The 16,005-nt window shown below is 41.4% G+C and overlaps 1 protein-coding gene across 6 annotated transcripts in view; it reads left to right on the top strand.

Moving 5' to 3' along the window:
* DNM3 (dynamin 3) overlaps positions 1–16,005 on the top strand; it is a 516,334-nt gene that overhangs the window by 356,907 nt on the left and 143,422 nt on the right. The gene's annotated exons all lie outside the window — the stretch shown is intronic.

Raw genomic sequence — 16,005 nt, 5'->3', positions numbered from 1 at the left:
ACTCTTTCCCCATGACCCTAGCTCCTTTTGGAGGCTTCAGACTCCGCAGCATCAAATATCCAAAATGGAACCCACAGCCTCTCTGATGCCATGACTCATCCCCATCTGTTGTTCCCTCCCTCAGTGAACATCATCTCTGGGTCCCGCCCATCCCTAAGTCCCTGCTAGTGTCGCTTCTAGATAGTCTTCAAATTTGTGCGTTCTTCACCTTCTACTCTCCAGCCACCTTAGTCCAAGCTACTGTTTGTCTTCTACCTTGACTCTTGTAATGGTTTCCTGCCTGTTCTACCCCGTACTTGTGGCCATTCTCTACATTCTTGGAAGTCTGCTCTAGGTGTAGCTCCATCAGTCACTTCCTTAATATTTCTCCTGCCATCGTCCTATTCCATCACCTTTTTCTCTGAGCCCTGATGCACCCAGCATCCCAGTTGCCTTCCCAGCTTTTTGTACTGCCTTCTTCTACTTGCTCTACATTCTCCTACCAGCTTAATCTTTCTCAGTGTTGCACTGCTTGTTAATTTAAAACTTCTTAGTTTAGCATTCTCTTCACCAGTGATGCCCTGTCCTTATACTCAGGTCTATCAAAATCCTGCCCAACCTTCAAGACTCTTCAAACTTTTCCAGATGTCCCCTCCACTGACGGGGGGCCCTTCTTTCCTTTGAATACACATCCTTCTGATGGCCCCTCTTTCCAGAGAGCGTCGATTTGAGAGCAGAGTCTTTCGTATTTCTGTCACCAGATCTACCTTACAATGTCCCTTGCATATGGTAAATACTTGATATGTTTAATGAATTGTAGTTTACTTTAACGGAATGGTTTTGTAGACGTTGAGTCTCCGAAAAGAGCTAAATTACTGTATTCATTTTAGTATTCTGGAGTTCTGCAATAATCAGATGGAAAACACCCGGGTATGAAAGTAGAGCCTCACTCTATTTGCTTTATTTCAAAGTGAGCCATGTCCTTTTACCACCAGAGAGGAAGAAAGGGGATTAAGCTGAAATTAATGTTTTGATGAAGATGAGGCAGATGGTAAATTGACCCGAGGGAAGCAAAAAACCCAACTTGCCACATGTTAGCAACAGAGACTCTTCGTGATTGATGTTCAGCGACTTGGAAATCTCTCCGGGGCAAACTGTGTTTTCGCTCCCATACATTCTGAAGCCTAGATTCATTTCAAAACAAAAACTTAAAGCTATGAGGAAGCTCAGACATCATTTTGTGGTTTCCAAACTTGTCTCTCTTCTTTTTTTGTTTTTAAGCATGATAACTCTTTATTCAATCAGGATCTCTCATGAAATCCCATTAGATGAAATGAGTAAAAATGGAGTTGTCATAAAGGCAGGGTGGGAGCCCTGGATCCGGCCGCTTGCCTTGGGGCTCCCCAGCTTCCATGGTGGCCCCGAGGCACATCCGGGGAAAGCCTCAGAGGCCGGTGATCTCCTCTTGCCTCTGGCTTCTTACATGAGGAAACGGAACATGCACAGGACAACAGTCTTGGCCAGTGGCAGGGCCAGGACTAGAAATCGGGTCGCTTGCCCTCTAACCTCGGGTTCTCCTCCCATGACTTCCTGCTGTTTTCTTTGGTTTTGCATACTTCATTCTAGTCACCTCAAGTTCGTCTTTGTTTTTTCTAGTGGCAGCCCGTATGAACAAAAAGGGCCCCTGAACTTCTTTGAGGGTTTCAATAGCTTCTCCTCTGAGCTCTTTAATTAGCAGCTATTCCCACATGGCCAGACTACTGTATTCCCACATGAAAATGCATTAACGAACTGGTAGCGTGTTGACCAGCAATTCTGAGAACTGTTTCATCCCACATTCAGGGAACCTTGGGATAATAAAGGTAAATAAGAGTGAAGGGCTAAGAATTCGATTTTGAGGCCCAAATAGACAGGTTTAAAAAGAGGGGAGATATATTTGAACTTGTGTAGGAGAATCAAATGGAACTTAGGAAAAGCTTTATTAACTTGACATTTCTCAAAATGAGAAATACTTCATTTTTAAAATTTGGTTTTGTCGCAGTAAGAACACCTACCATTAGAGCTATCCTTTTAACACAGTTCCATGGGTACAATACACTGTGGTTAACTGTAGTTTACGTACTGTAGCTCTGTGGTAGAGCAGATCTCTAAAATTTATTATTCTTACATAATTGACTTTATGTCCGTTGATTGGAAATTTCTGTATCCTTCACTGCCCAACCTCTGGCACCCATCATTTTACTCTAACTCTATAATTGTGGCTGTTTTACATACCTTATATATGTGGATTCAGTAATCCTATTTCTGGGTGTTTATTCAAAAGAATTGAGGTCAAGATCTCGAAGACATATCAGCACCCCAGTATTTATTGAGGCACTGTTCACCATAGCTGAGATGCGGAGACAACCTAAATGTCTACCGACACATAAACAGAAGAGAAAATGGATTGTTATTGAGCCTTAAAAATTAAGGAAATCCAGTCTCCCACGTCGCAGATGAACGTGAATGTATTGTGCGAAGTGAAATAAGCCACAGAGGGGCAGAGGACACATGACTCCATGCTTATGAGGTGTCGAATTTCCTCATTTTCAGCACACCTTTTATATAAAAAGTTCAAGAATAGTAAGTTTAAAAAAAATCCAATGTCTCTTTGTTCAGAAAAGAAAATTATTAATCCTTCCTTTACACATCTCTCTTTGGAATGTAAATATATGAATTTATATAATGTAATATAAATATAATTATATGGTGCATGCTATTCTACAACTTGATTCTTTCAGTCAAGAAACATCTTGGTGCTCTTTCCACTGAGTTCAGATATGTCACCTTATTTCATAGTTACACAGTGTCCTTTTGTATGGATTTATCATATATACTCATTTTTCTAAAGATTTTATTTATTTATTTGACAGAGAGCGATCACAAGTAGGCAGAGAGGCAGGCAGAGAGAGAGGGGGAAGCAGGCCCCCCACTGAGCAGAGAGCCTGATGTGGGCCTCGATCCCAGGACCCTGGGATCATGACCTGAGCCGAAGGCAGAGGTTTTGACCCACTGAACCACCCAGGTGCCTCATATATACTCATTTTTAAACTGTAATGAATGAAGTGCCTACTTTATAATATTATTGGGAGAATTAAATGACTAAATATGTGATAAAATGCCTAGAAAAAATAAGCACTCTAAATAAATATCAGCTATTACAATATTACCATAATTTTTTAGCTGGTCTCCAGCTGATGGACAGTTCAGTTTTTCAACAATAATGAGGAAAGTCACATTTTATATATGTACACTGGTGCAAGGAATTTTTAAGGCTATATTCGTAAAAATGGAAAACTGAGTTACTTGGTCAAAGGATGGATACATGTAAAATGTTGATATTCTCACATTCCCCTTCCTCCGAGACTGTGCCGATTAACATTCCAATCAAGGATGTGTGAAAAGATCCAGGTCTCCGTATCGGATCAACATGGGATATTTTCAGTGTGACATGAAATACTCACACTCATGTGGTTCTGGTGTGTGTTCCTTTTGATTATTAGGGAAGTTTGGTGTCTCATGTTTTGTTGCCCAGTTGTCTTTACTAAAACTGCTCTTCACCACTCTATTAGTGTCGATTTGGTTTTTTAAGCAGATTTTTAAAAAGCTCCCTAGAGGTTATGGTTACTAACTTTTAGCTGTATATGCTGCTAGCAGTTTTTCTCCATGTTGCCTTCTGTTTTTCAGTTTTGTCCATTCTTTTATCATGAAGCATTTCCTATCCGTGAGACTTTTATAGCTTCAGTTTTTGTGTCAAATATCAAAAGTTGTTTGTTTGCTTGCTTGCTTGCTTGCTTGCTTGTTTTTAACTCCAGTATTACCCAAATCACCTAAATTGTACTTTGGGATTTTGAGTTTTGACCCATCTAAAATGTATTTGGGGTTGGGGGGAGGACGGAGGGATGAAAGCTAATTCTTATAAAATTACTTATTCAGAAGTCTGATTTGTAATGCTACCTTTATCACAAACAAAATTCTCATTTTTTGTTTCATTCTTGCTATGCTGTTTTCTGTTTAGCTGATCTGTCTGTGGAATTTTGTAACAGGCTCCTGATGTTTGTCATTTTATAATTTTTACATTAAATTTAAATTTTTGAATCCTTCTGATTACATCTGTTGCTGTTTCTTTTCTTTTCTCCCTCCCTCCCCCTCTCTCTCTCTCTTTCTTTTTCTTTCTTTCTTTCTTTCTATCCTTTCTTTCTTTTTACAATTTTCCTGGCTACTCATCTGTTTATTCTGTTAGGTGAAATTTAGAATCATTCTGTCAAGTTACCTCTCCCAAAATTATATTGAAAAATTTCCCTGAAATTATGTTATAGTTATTTAATTTTAGGAGGATTTATGATTTTAAATAGTAGGATTCTTATTCAAGATCTGTTTCTCATTTTAGTTTAGCTTTGTCCTTTAGCATAATTTTATAAATTTATTCATGTAGGCAGTGCACATTTCCTGCTATGTTTATTCCCAGGTATTTTCTAGTGAATACTCTAACTTCATTTAATGACTGATTTGGAGTACAATCCCACAACCTGAGTGTGTTGTGTGAATATAAATTCCAAAATGTTTTCCATCAACAATTGTCACTGAAGATCTCTCCTTTTGCTGTTTTCTGATACAGAGCACAGTTTTTCTGCACAACTCAGACTGGACCTCAGAATCCTTTAAAACATAGACCATCTCTGAATAGTAACTCTCACCTATATGCGATATCCATAAAAAGCTTGTTTGGCCAGGATTTTGCTATCAATTACTTGAAGAACTAGTTTTTCATTATGTTTCTTGTCTGATCTAAAGACGGGACTCCTACAACTGGGAAGTCTATGAGTATACAAACTCACCAAGGTTAACAAATAGTCTAAATTCAGTCAGACAACTATTGTGCTTAATTTTCCTTCATGTGGCAAACAGCTGTTGTGTCTTGTCACGTTCAGAGTTCTAGAAGTAGAGATATTCCCCTATTCACCAGTGACATACCATCTATAGGAAAGATACTTGAACAAAATAATTGAAATACGTATTCTAAAACAGTTGACTCTGACAAAATCAGGAAGAGTTCACAATCAAATGGCAATTAAATACCTAATGTGTGTGCGCGCACGTGTGCGTGCACCTGCCGCATCAATATTTATTTGTAATGACTAGCACACTTAGAACTATGTCCACCTAGAGCAGGTTTTCTGTGAAGTGTGATTGTTAACTCTTTGTTGACTCCATGTACGAAATGTTGACAGTCATAATGAGGTTAGGCCTACCCTATGAGTTCTAACTCTAGCAATAGCTTTTGAAATTTTAAAACTCAAGTGATTAATGGAAATATGAGGGGAGATGGATGATTGAGTGTGTGGTACAGAGTAAGAAATACATCCTTTTCTATGACACAGGTATGTATGTACATTACAATAGAGGGTAATGACATTCACACACACCAGCGTGCAGGTTTGAGTTCTTGTGTAAGAAACTAGGAAGGAGAGTGCTTCTTTCATTGTCCAAGTTGGCTGATTCTTCCGTGTATGTACCTTTTCCTATACTGGTCTGTGCTAGGTCATCCTACTCTTACACAGAGAATTCTTTTCCATGCCTTTGCTCTGTTCAAAGGTCCCTCTCCAGTGCTATTAGAGTTCTGTTTTGTTCTTTAATTCGTTCACTGGGCGAGTCAGATCTGCGATCCTGCTTAACCTGTCGCCCTGCTAATGGCTCTGCCGTGTTGGGATGTTTCTTGGCCGGTCTCTGTTCTGACAGTATTGGGTTTGCTGAGCTCTACTCCACGTGACAATGAGCCAGATTTTCTGTTGGGAACAAAGCTCTTGAATGGGATACAAGCCCCCCCAAAAAACGCTTTTTGTTCATTGGACAAAACTGTGCATGTGATAACATGCCTGTGGAGGTCTATTACATTACTGTCCCCACTATAGAGAATAGAATCACTAGTGTGGTAATAATACTGTGTAGTGACAGATGGCAGCGATGCTTCCAGTGAGCACAGCATGAGGTAAAGCGGTCAAATCATGACATTGTGCCCGTGATGCTCAAGTGACATTGTGTGTCAGCTGTACTTCCATTAAAAAGGAGGAATTATAGCCCTGTCTTCCCCACCACAGCAGGAGCGCATGGTGTGTTGTTTCAGGAAACTGCTTGCTTGCATGGGACCCCTCTGCTGTACTGACTCCAGGAAAGGACCCTTCGTTTAATGACTTCGCCTCCACTGTCCTATTGGACACGTGCTATTTGGAAAGTGGGGAAAATACAAGCGCTAACCGTGTGTTTTAACAAAGTTTGAATGTTCTTTTTGGTGGATGTTATTTTCTCAGTCCAGTTTCTCTCTTATTACAGCTTGAGGGTTAAATGTTCCATGGGAGTATGTGTCCTTGACGTGTCTGTAGTACTTCCTCATTGTCTCTTTAACCAACTTCTGGCAGGCTCTGTTCTCAGCCTCCTCCAAAACAGTGCTTATGGCAGTAATCAGCTTCCTCTGCCTGGACACATGTGATGCATTGTACTGTATTGCTTAGAAGTAGTAGATATATCTGACCTCTCCCTCCATCTTGGGACACACTTTCTCCTTTTTTTCCCGTTTGTTTGTTTTTTTTTTTCCCTCCTCAGAGTTCTTCTAACATAGTCTTTTTTGGTTTTCTCTCTCTCCCCTCTTCTACCTCTACATGTTGGAGTGGCCTGGGGCTTCTCCTCTTCTCTATCTACACACATACTCTCTAGCTGGACTCATCTAATCTTTTGGCTTTGAATACCATCGGCATGCCATGCTTCTCTACCACCACTGTATCTCCAACTCTGACCTGTAAACTTGGGTATCCAGTGGCCTTGTAGACATACATACTTAAATGTCTCATTGGCATTTCAGATATAACTTTCCAAGACAGAACTCAACCTTTATGTCCATAGTCTCCTTTATCTTAGTAACAGGCACTACTGTTAAATTCATAACGTGAAAACCCACCTCTGATTCCTTTTGTTCCTCGCCAGCCCCCTCACGCCCAGTTCAACGGCCCCAGACGTTGTCATAGTACCCAGATTTCTTTCTCTCTTTCTGACTTCTCATAATGCTCCACGGCCAAGTTTGTCTTTTCATTCTCTCCTTTTTCTTAAAAAAAAAAAAAAAAAGGGATTTATTTATTTGCAAGAGAGAGCACACATACCCTTGTGAGTTGGGGGTTGGGACAGAGGAAGACCATCTTCAGGCAGACTCCCCGCTGAGTATGGAGCCTAATTCTGGACTTTCAGGATGCCAAAACCAAGAATTGGAACTTAACCAACCAAGCCACTGAGGTACCCCCGTTCTGTCCTTTTTCTAATCATTCCCTCAAAGGGATAGATTTCAATTCACATTAAAAAAAATGCTTATAATTCCTAAAATTTTACATATAAGTAAATCCATGTAAAATATAATTTCTTGTAAAGAGTAGTTAGAATTGAAGTTTACTGTCGTATCAATATATAGGGTTGTAGTGAGGAACAGGTGGATTGCAAAAATGGTTTATAAATTCTTACACACAAAAAAAAGGCGATTATAATTCTGTATTAAGAAGTTGATGTTATCACTGCCACTAAAAATGAATTTAATGTGTCATCAGTTCAATTATCTAATAGTTATGAGGCATGTGACTTGTACCAAGTGGGTGCCATAAATATCGAGAAAAATTAGAGTTACTGAAGGAATTTACTGCCAAGGAAGGGAGACAGACATATCAGTAAACTGATAGTAAACGAAGTACAACAACAACAACAAAGACACGAATGAGATAAAGCAGAGGTATCCATGAGGGTATGATGGGCTGACATGGATAGGGCATGTCCATCACACAGCCGCTTGAGCTAAAATCACGGGTGCTTTCCTTCATTCTTCTCTTGCCCTCATCCCTCCCTCCAACCAATTTGATTTCATGATCTTATGACTCTGCACCAAGGAGTTGTCAAACTTTTTCTATAAGGGATGGACAGTGCATAGTTGAGACTCTCGGGGGCCATATATGATGTGTTTCGTTTACTCTTCTCATCACCATTTTAACCAGTAAAAACTAATTTTAGCTATTGGGGCCATACAAACATAAGCTAAGGCCAGAGTTAGCCTTTGGATCTGTAGTTTGCCAACCACTGCTCACCTCCAAAACCTGTTCCCAAGCCTGGTCATTTCTCCCCTCAACTCCCATCCTCATTGGAATGACCACTGTCTCTTTCCTGCACTGCTGCCTTGTCTCCTGTTGGGTTCCTGCTGCTGCTCTTGGTCCTCCCTGATTCACACTCCAGGGTGGCCAGTGAGCTTCTAGATGATACATGTCACTCCTGATAGCAAGGAAGGCCTCCCGGAGGAACCTACAAAGTACTACGTTGTACATCGTTTCTGTGATACTCAAGGAACCAAGGTTGGGAGTGGGGGAGGCTGGCACTCCTGGAAAGCTAGCATGGTTCTCACCATTCTAGTTCTATTTTAATAACCATTAAGATTTTCATATTGAAATATGATTATTCTAAATAATGAAAAAGGAATTGATTAGATTTAATTATAAGGTTTTAAGCTTAAGTAATATAAAAAAAAAGGAGGGGAAGGGAGGGGAAAGAGGAGAGTATGGACTCTGTCATCTAAAGTGGGATAAAACTTGGTATTTCTGTGTATGTAGTTTATTTGAATCCCTCCGGGTCCTAGGTGAAAAACCACTGAGGGCTTCACTGGGCCCTGTCTATATTAAGTACTTTCTATGTCCTTGGTGAGGTATGGGTGTGAAAATCTCTCTTATCCTTACTTCCTTGCTATTCTTTTCCACCAACTTCATGATATCTTTTCTTACTGTTGGCACAACCTTTCCCTGCAGATCCCCCTTCTTTGTTTCACTCATTCTTCTTTTGTTAAGGGTCTAAATTTATTGTGTCTTATCCCAGGTATCCCTAATTCTTCCACAGCTCTATTTTGAACCACACAACTCAGCATTTACCAACCCAGCTTCTTAAAGGAAGCAGATAATTTGCAGCAAAAATTAAACATAGGTTCAATTATACATGTCAGTATGAATTAGACACATATTGTTGGGATATTTTCAAGAGTTCTTCCCTTAAACAGTACCTTCTTTTTCTCACAAGATGAAACTGCTTTTGCATCTATTGCCTCTTTATTCCCCTAAAGTTAAGTTTATTTGTTTTCATTTTTCAATTGAAAGATTGAGTTTGGCTATTCTTATCCCTGCTTTACATGTGTTGAAACTGAAGCACAGAGCAGGAAAACAGTCCCCCCACAAGGACCCTCAACATATGCTCCAGTCGTAGCTGGGCCTCCCAGCTTCTGAGGGCCAGACCTGCATTTTTTCTCCTGGTCTTGCTGAGGGCAATTAGAAATCGAAGCAATTTCTAAGCTCTGCTCCAAATCATTTGTAAGTCAAGGTCATTTGTTTGTACCTATTTTGACGACGTCCGCTCTTTCAAGAGAACTCCAAATATACTTTTCCTAAATCAGTGTTTTTCAAACTTGGATAATATGCAAACAGCTTTTAAAGGAAAAGGATTCTCAATTGTGAGCATAGGCATAACTGTTTGAATTCATAACATTATTTAAATATGTAACAGAAAATGTATGTAACATATCTACAAATACATAAGCACGCCATATTTGTCATTCTACATAAAAAAAAAAATCATGTCAAACTCAAACAAATTCGTGTTACCAAGGAACTTCCCCTGATAAGCAACATTAATGTGAGAGATGATGTCCTTTTAGGAAACGTAATTAGCTAGTCAGCAGGAATATATTCTGGCTTCCAGGCATAGGGTCTTTTGAGATTGGCACATCCGGGCTGACCTGTGCTGTATGATCTCACCACCCTCCTGCCACTTCCATCCTATTGGGATGAGATCTCTGCCCACCTGGGGCACTGTGATGTCATTGGAGGAAAGTCCATAACTGATGCATGGATGTCTCTGCTCTTTTCTTTATCAGTATGCTGTGAACAGAGTACTACTACTCAGTGCAAACATAAACACAGGCACTAAAATTGACTGCCGGTGCTTACTTATAAATTGGTTCCCTAGACAATTCAGAAAATCCCTTATACTAATTTTATTAAGTACCAACACAACATTTCTTTTGAATTCTCACAAGACCTCAGAAACTCTGAGGATAAGGGAGCTCCAGCTGGAGAAGCACCATACTAAACTTAGAGCTTGAAGACTTGGAGAAGCAGTGAGAGTTTTCAAGTCCAGCCTTGGACTAGACCGCTAACTACTGGATGGTTTAAGGACATCCTAAGGATCTCACCCCTCCGCATCTGCTAAAGCACTAGGATGCCTCTGTCAGTTCCGGCAGAAGGGTCGAAGGAGCTGATTTCAATGCAAGTATATTTTGAGAGGAGATGCAAGTTTTCTTGCATCTGAGGAGAATAAGTAACAGTAATTGATTCTGTTGCCGACAATTTATTATAAATGTAATTTTGCATGAAACAGAGCCTAGCGTAACGAACATAGCATAGGTGAATTTGGTATCCTAAATCCTCATATATTAAGTGCCCACCAGTATCAGGGATCCGAAGAGGTAAACAGAGTCCCCGTTCTTGGTTTTTAAAATCCAGTTGGTAACACAAGACAAACGGAGTGAGAGTGGGAGCTTTCCCTGGACGCTGCAGAGGAGAAACTTAGAAACTAGCAGCAGCAAAAGCCGTCAGCTCAAGGCCGTCCTGGTTTGGAGCCAGCAGAAAAGCGAAACTGCCCGGATGGAAGAGGTTTGGAGAAAGAAAACAAACCTTCCCTGCCTTTTAGGTTTTTTTAGCCAGTCTTGAAACTCTTGCTTATTTTTTAAAAGTGTAAAAACATATCTGTAACAAAAAGTAGACGATTCTTTAATTATGGAATTTTCATTTGTATATTTCTCCGAAAACTTGCATCTCCCCTCAAAAGCTTTTCTTGACGTCTTCTGTGCAGTCCACTGAGGGAATGAGAGACAGGAATTCGTATTACCTCTTAGCCTATAGCCCCGTCTCCTCTCTCTTTCCATGGCTATCGACACAGTTCCACAATTCTGGATTTCTTACAAGTCTCTCTTGAATAGGAAACCACAGTTTAAAGTTGTTTATATTGTTTCATTGCTTGCCACCCTCCTGGCCTGATATTGTTCATGTTTAATATGTGTTTCTCTGGTGCACAGGTCATTAACTTCTGATTTTCCCCTCCCAGTTCTGTAGTTCACAAGTGTAAGAGCAGACTGTTACCTCTGTGTTGAAGAGAGAACACCTTACTGTGGTTATGGGTAAGACGTGGATGGTGAAAAAAGGTTTTCCCCGAGGAAAAGTAAAAAACAACGTATGGAGAGTCCCTGAGTAGCCCACTCTCTCATTTACTATGTTATGCACATAATCTCTTTTAATCCACGTACCTCCCATGAGGCATGAATTTTCACCTCATACAGAGATGCTTAGAGAAATAAAGTAACTCAACTAGGTTCACCTCGCTAGTGTCAGAGCTCGTATGGGAGGCCGTGTCTTAACCCCCGATCTAGGTGTCCTTTCCGCTCACCATACTGCCTCTGCTGGGAGTTTCTCCTGGTGGTCTTTGTCTCTAGGGGGCGGGCATAGGGCCGCTGAGCAGGAAGTGAAAGCAGAGAGCACTTTAGCTTGGGCAGCTGTAGTGCCCTCCCCCTTATAAATCGGTCTCTTTACTCATCCTTTCTGTCTTCCTCCGCCTTCTCCTTTCTCCTTCCCCAGGTTCTTTTCCTCTTTTTCACCCTTTCCTCGGAGAGCAGGCAGCACACATGGTTAGGATTCATGGAGGAGAACTATTCCAGGTCTTTCCCCTTATCCAAAACCCTGTTTCTGTGTGAACCCGTATCTGAGCCAGTAACGGTATGCGGACCACCAGCTGCGCTTGGAGCAATTCAGCCAAATGTCGTCTGAAGTCCAGGGCTGCAACGCAGAGGTGCATGAAGGGGCCCCCTTTTCCCTGATCTGTCTAGAGTCCACATTCCCTGGAACGCAGGGAGAAGGGCTACAAAGGGCAGGGTACTCGGCTCTCCTTTGCAAATACGCTGTTTCTGTCTCAACAAGAGCCCTGTGGAATGATGTTCATATCCGTGGTGGGGGTGGGCAGCTTCCCAGTCCATGCAAAGGCCTGTGCAAAAGCTCACGGATCCCGCTGAATGCTCAGTCCTGTTGCTTTTCTCCACAGTGCCGCCACTTTTTGAGTGTTTCTTTGTTGAAATGATAGGGGGGAGAGGGGGAAATTAAGCTTTGGTTTTCACTTGTAGCTTGGTGACAAATGATGGGGGTAAAATTTAAACCATTCATCTACTAAGTTCTGGGAATTGTCAGAGGATTTTATTTGTACGTGCCTTCCTGACCCCCATTTTCTCAGAGAGGTAAAAATTATGCTGCATTTGTAAACAAGGTACTTTTATTGAGTTGAACTTTTACAAATGTATGGTATACTTAGCCAAAATAACACTTTTTATTTAACACAAGTATACTCAAAGGGCTATCCATGTAGAATTTTGTATGATTAATATGCTCTTGAAAGCTGTTACAAAGTAAGCATAATTTCAGAGTTTGTGGAGTCTTTTAAATTCACTTTGTAATTCAATGTGTAGCTGAAGTCAGAATTGAGGGATATTACTACCAGAAATCTATATCCTATCACACACCTTTTCAAGTAAACCCGTCACTATTACAAACTTGAAAGGTTCTCTTTTTAAAAATGTAAGTTGTGTTGCCTTGGAACAGAAAGGAATGAAGAAATGAGACCACTAAGCATTTGAAATAAGCTCATTTTAAAGTAGTTACAGTATGTTTTGCCGTGCTGAGTAAATTTTTTCCTTCCTAGTAACTGCAAAAGTATAAAACACAGACTAAGTCCCTGTACTTTGCTTTACTAGTAGAAAAAATTTAACCCATGAAGTACACGGCTATTACGGAGATAACTTATTATGGTCTAAGAACATATATGACACTGGAATTCCTTGTTTGACTCACATCTGTTGCCCTATTTTGTTTCTTGCAGAGCTGCTCAAATTCTACCCTTTTTACCTGCCCTTTTAACATTTCTCACGTATAGAATTTTTTCCTGGTTAAAGACTCTTTGAGTGAAAAGTCCTGGAAATTCATAACTGTATAAACCATCTCCTTCCAACTCCCTCTCTCTTTCTCTCACACACACACATGCTAATAATCAGTTCATTTTTAAAAAACTCATGTATTTTTGGGAAATGCTGTTGTGCTATACTGACTATTCATTTTTTTCTAAAACACAATTGTCTGTAATGACTCAGTACAGATACTGTATGTTCAGAGTTCTTAATGGTCCAACCACAGCATCTACTCTGGCTGTTTTTAGTAGAAGAATATTTATTAAGGGAGGTAAGTTGCTCAAAGAACCATTGGGAGGGCAGAATCAGGCTGACTTTCCCGGACTAGTTCTCCAAACTGGAGTTTGGAGCTGGGGTTTCCGGGGAGCTGCTGCCTCCGCCCCATGGGATGCCACATAGCCGGGAAGCCCCCACCCCATTACAGCTTCTGGATCCAGAGCCATCCCACCTCTGCCATGGTGAGGGACAATGACTCTGTAACTCCCCGGTGTGACTCCCTTCTGAGTCCAAGCCCGGCATGAATAGGAATATACCGGATTGGCTGGAACTCTACGTCATCTGGAGCCCCAGCCCCGAGAGCAAGGTTGGGAAGGGAGAGTTTTGAATTGAGCTCAAACGTTACAAGGAGTTTGGAAGGGGCATAGCAGCCCATCCTCAGAGTCCACTTAATAGCTCTGATGCGTCTAATCTATTGGGATTCTGTGGAAACTCTGTGCATGGGTGAGGCTTGCAGAATATAGGATCTCTCTGTAAGGTGATCAGGTAGCAAGCGACTCTTTTCATGGAAATGTTAGAATATGCCGCATTTTCTCTGAAACTCCTTAGCTCCCCTGAGAAGAGTCTGACAGTCTTGCTTGCTGGAGGCAGAGAAACCCATCTGGCTGCCGGCACTCTGGGGTAGAGCAGGGAAAGGGAAGGAGGGACATTTCAACCTGAAGACTTTCACTAAGTTCTCAAGTGTTTAATTCCACTTTTGCTGTTCACCCTGCCTGGTATCTCTGGTCCCAGAAACTTCTCTAGTGAAATTCTCTCTCTAGAGAAAAGCCTCTGCTCTCCTTCTAGGGGTAGGAATGTGCTGCTGTGTATCGAGGGGCTAACCCTGTGTCGTTAGTTCTGTGTATTTCTGTATATCCCATCTTGCTGTCTCAGCCCCACAACTGTCCCCTCACATAGGGTATCAGGTGGCCTCCAAGGAACAGGACAGGGCCCGCTGGGGTGGCTTCTCCTCCCTTCTCTCCCCCTGTAGGAATTTGGGGGAATAACTCTTTTCTGTGCTAAGTCCATGAATACTCCTCTGCCTTCTCTCTCCCAAAGCTTTCAGGAAATTTCTTGTCTACTGTTTCCTCCCCTCCCGTTTTCTTTACCCTTGTGGGTCAATAGCTTTTTATTCTTTTACTACCATCATAATGGTTTTGGGGAAAGAGAAGAGTTGTGGTCAGTCTGTCATGCTTAGCCGTAAGTCCTTTGAATTTATTCTTTAGTATGCTTCTCATTTTCAGTCTTGGACATTTTCAATCTTGTGTGTATAAATATTCATGAATATTTCTTTAAATATAAGAATTAATATAGAGTTTAAATATAAAAATTTGAGAATAAAGTCTTTAGTTTTCTCACTTTAAAATTACAAAAGTCCTTTTTTGGGGAGGAGAGGAGAGCCCACATTTTGCGGGTATTAGAGGTACCTGGAAGTACAATATATACTAAGTGCCAAGCCGACAAACAAAAGAAGTGGTACCGGCCAAGACTGCAAAGAGAATGGAGGAGGGAGACCTCCAGTGGGCTCTTAACGGCCAGGCAGGCTTCCTGGAGGAGGTGGAAATTGAACCAGACTATGAAGAGAGGGAAGGAGCCAGGAAAAGAATAAGGTCTCGAGTTGGGTAATGGCAAGCACTGCTGTATCCCCCTTACCCAGTGGGGATGTGCCAGCCAGTAGCTCCATTTAAGGATCTGAATGCGTGCAGAGGGGGCAAACAGGAAGCCAATGGCATATGAGCCACAGAGTTCTCTTGGACCTACTATGACAGCCCAGCAAGCCTACACATGGGCAGTTTCTTCAGTGCCCAAGATGAAAAATATAAAGAAGTACTTTTTACCAGCAGCCTCCTGGCTCACAGATGCTGTTTACAACTCAAGATGTAATTCTGATTAAAGCAGGGAATTAAGCTTAAATGAAAAGATGGGCAGTTTGTATTACGAGTTTCATCCTTGTACATCTCTATAGTTATAACTTCTTAATAGCCATAAACACCAGATTTTAGTTTTCAACAGCATGTGTCTCTAGTATTTTGGTATTCTCAATATTTTGATGGCCTTTCTCTTTTCTTTGATATTTTGATTATTTTCTAAGTCACTCATCATCTCTGAGTCCTTCATCTAAGCAAAGGGCAATGCCAGCCCATGCGGGGACTCGATCATATGTCCATCCAACACGTGTTTGATGAGTGTCAACTATGCAGCTAAAACTAAGAAGGAAACAATTGCTTCCCTCCAAGAGTGTATGCCTTGATCGGGAAGTCAGGACACAGTTACGTAGTGGCAGAGGAGCAAGATACATAGGATGATTAACAACGACAGTAGTGGTAGTAATAGCGGCAGATCTGTTCTTTCCCTGGGAGTCCACCTTTTGGTTGAAAAGGCAGAGGAGACTCACACTTTGGTGAAATCCTCGGCACTTCGAGCTAAGATGAGAGTAAACCAAGCAGAGCAATTCTGTCAAGGTATCGAACTGGGTGAGAGACATTCTGGAAATGGCAGAGGTGGCACCAGAGTTGCCAGCCAGGCGGGATGGTGTGACAAGGCTGGTCTGAACCAGAATCCCATCCGTGGATCGGGAGATACTGGTTTGCTCCGTTAGAAATTGCAGGGAGCTGGACGGAGCTGCCCGGTGTAGGAGACCTAGAGAGCGAGGCCCATCCGGTTCC

Source organism: Lontra canadensis, unplaced genomic scaffold, assembly GCF_010015895.1.
Source record: "Lontra canadensis isolate GAN:19392208 unplaced genomic scaffold, GSC_riverotter_1.0 scaffold24, whole genome shotgun sequence".
In the NCBI taxonomy this organism is placed as follows: domain Eukaryota; kingdom Metazoa; phylum Chordata; class Mammalia; order Carnivora; family Mustelidae; genus Lontra; species Lontra canadensis.
This window is presented reverse-complemented; position numbering and strand designations above follow the sequence as displayed.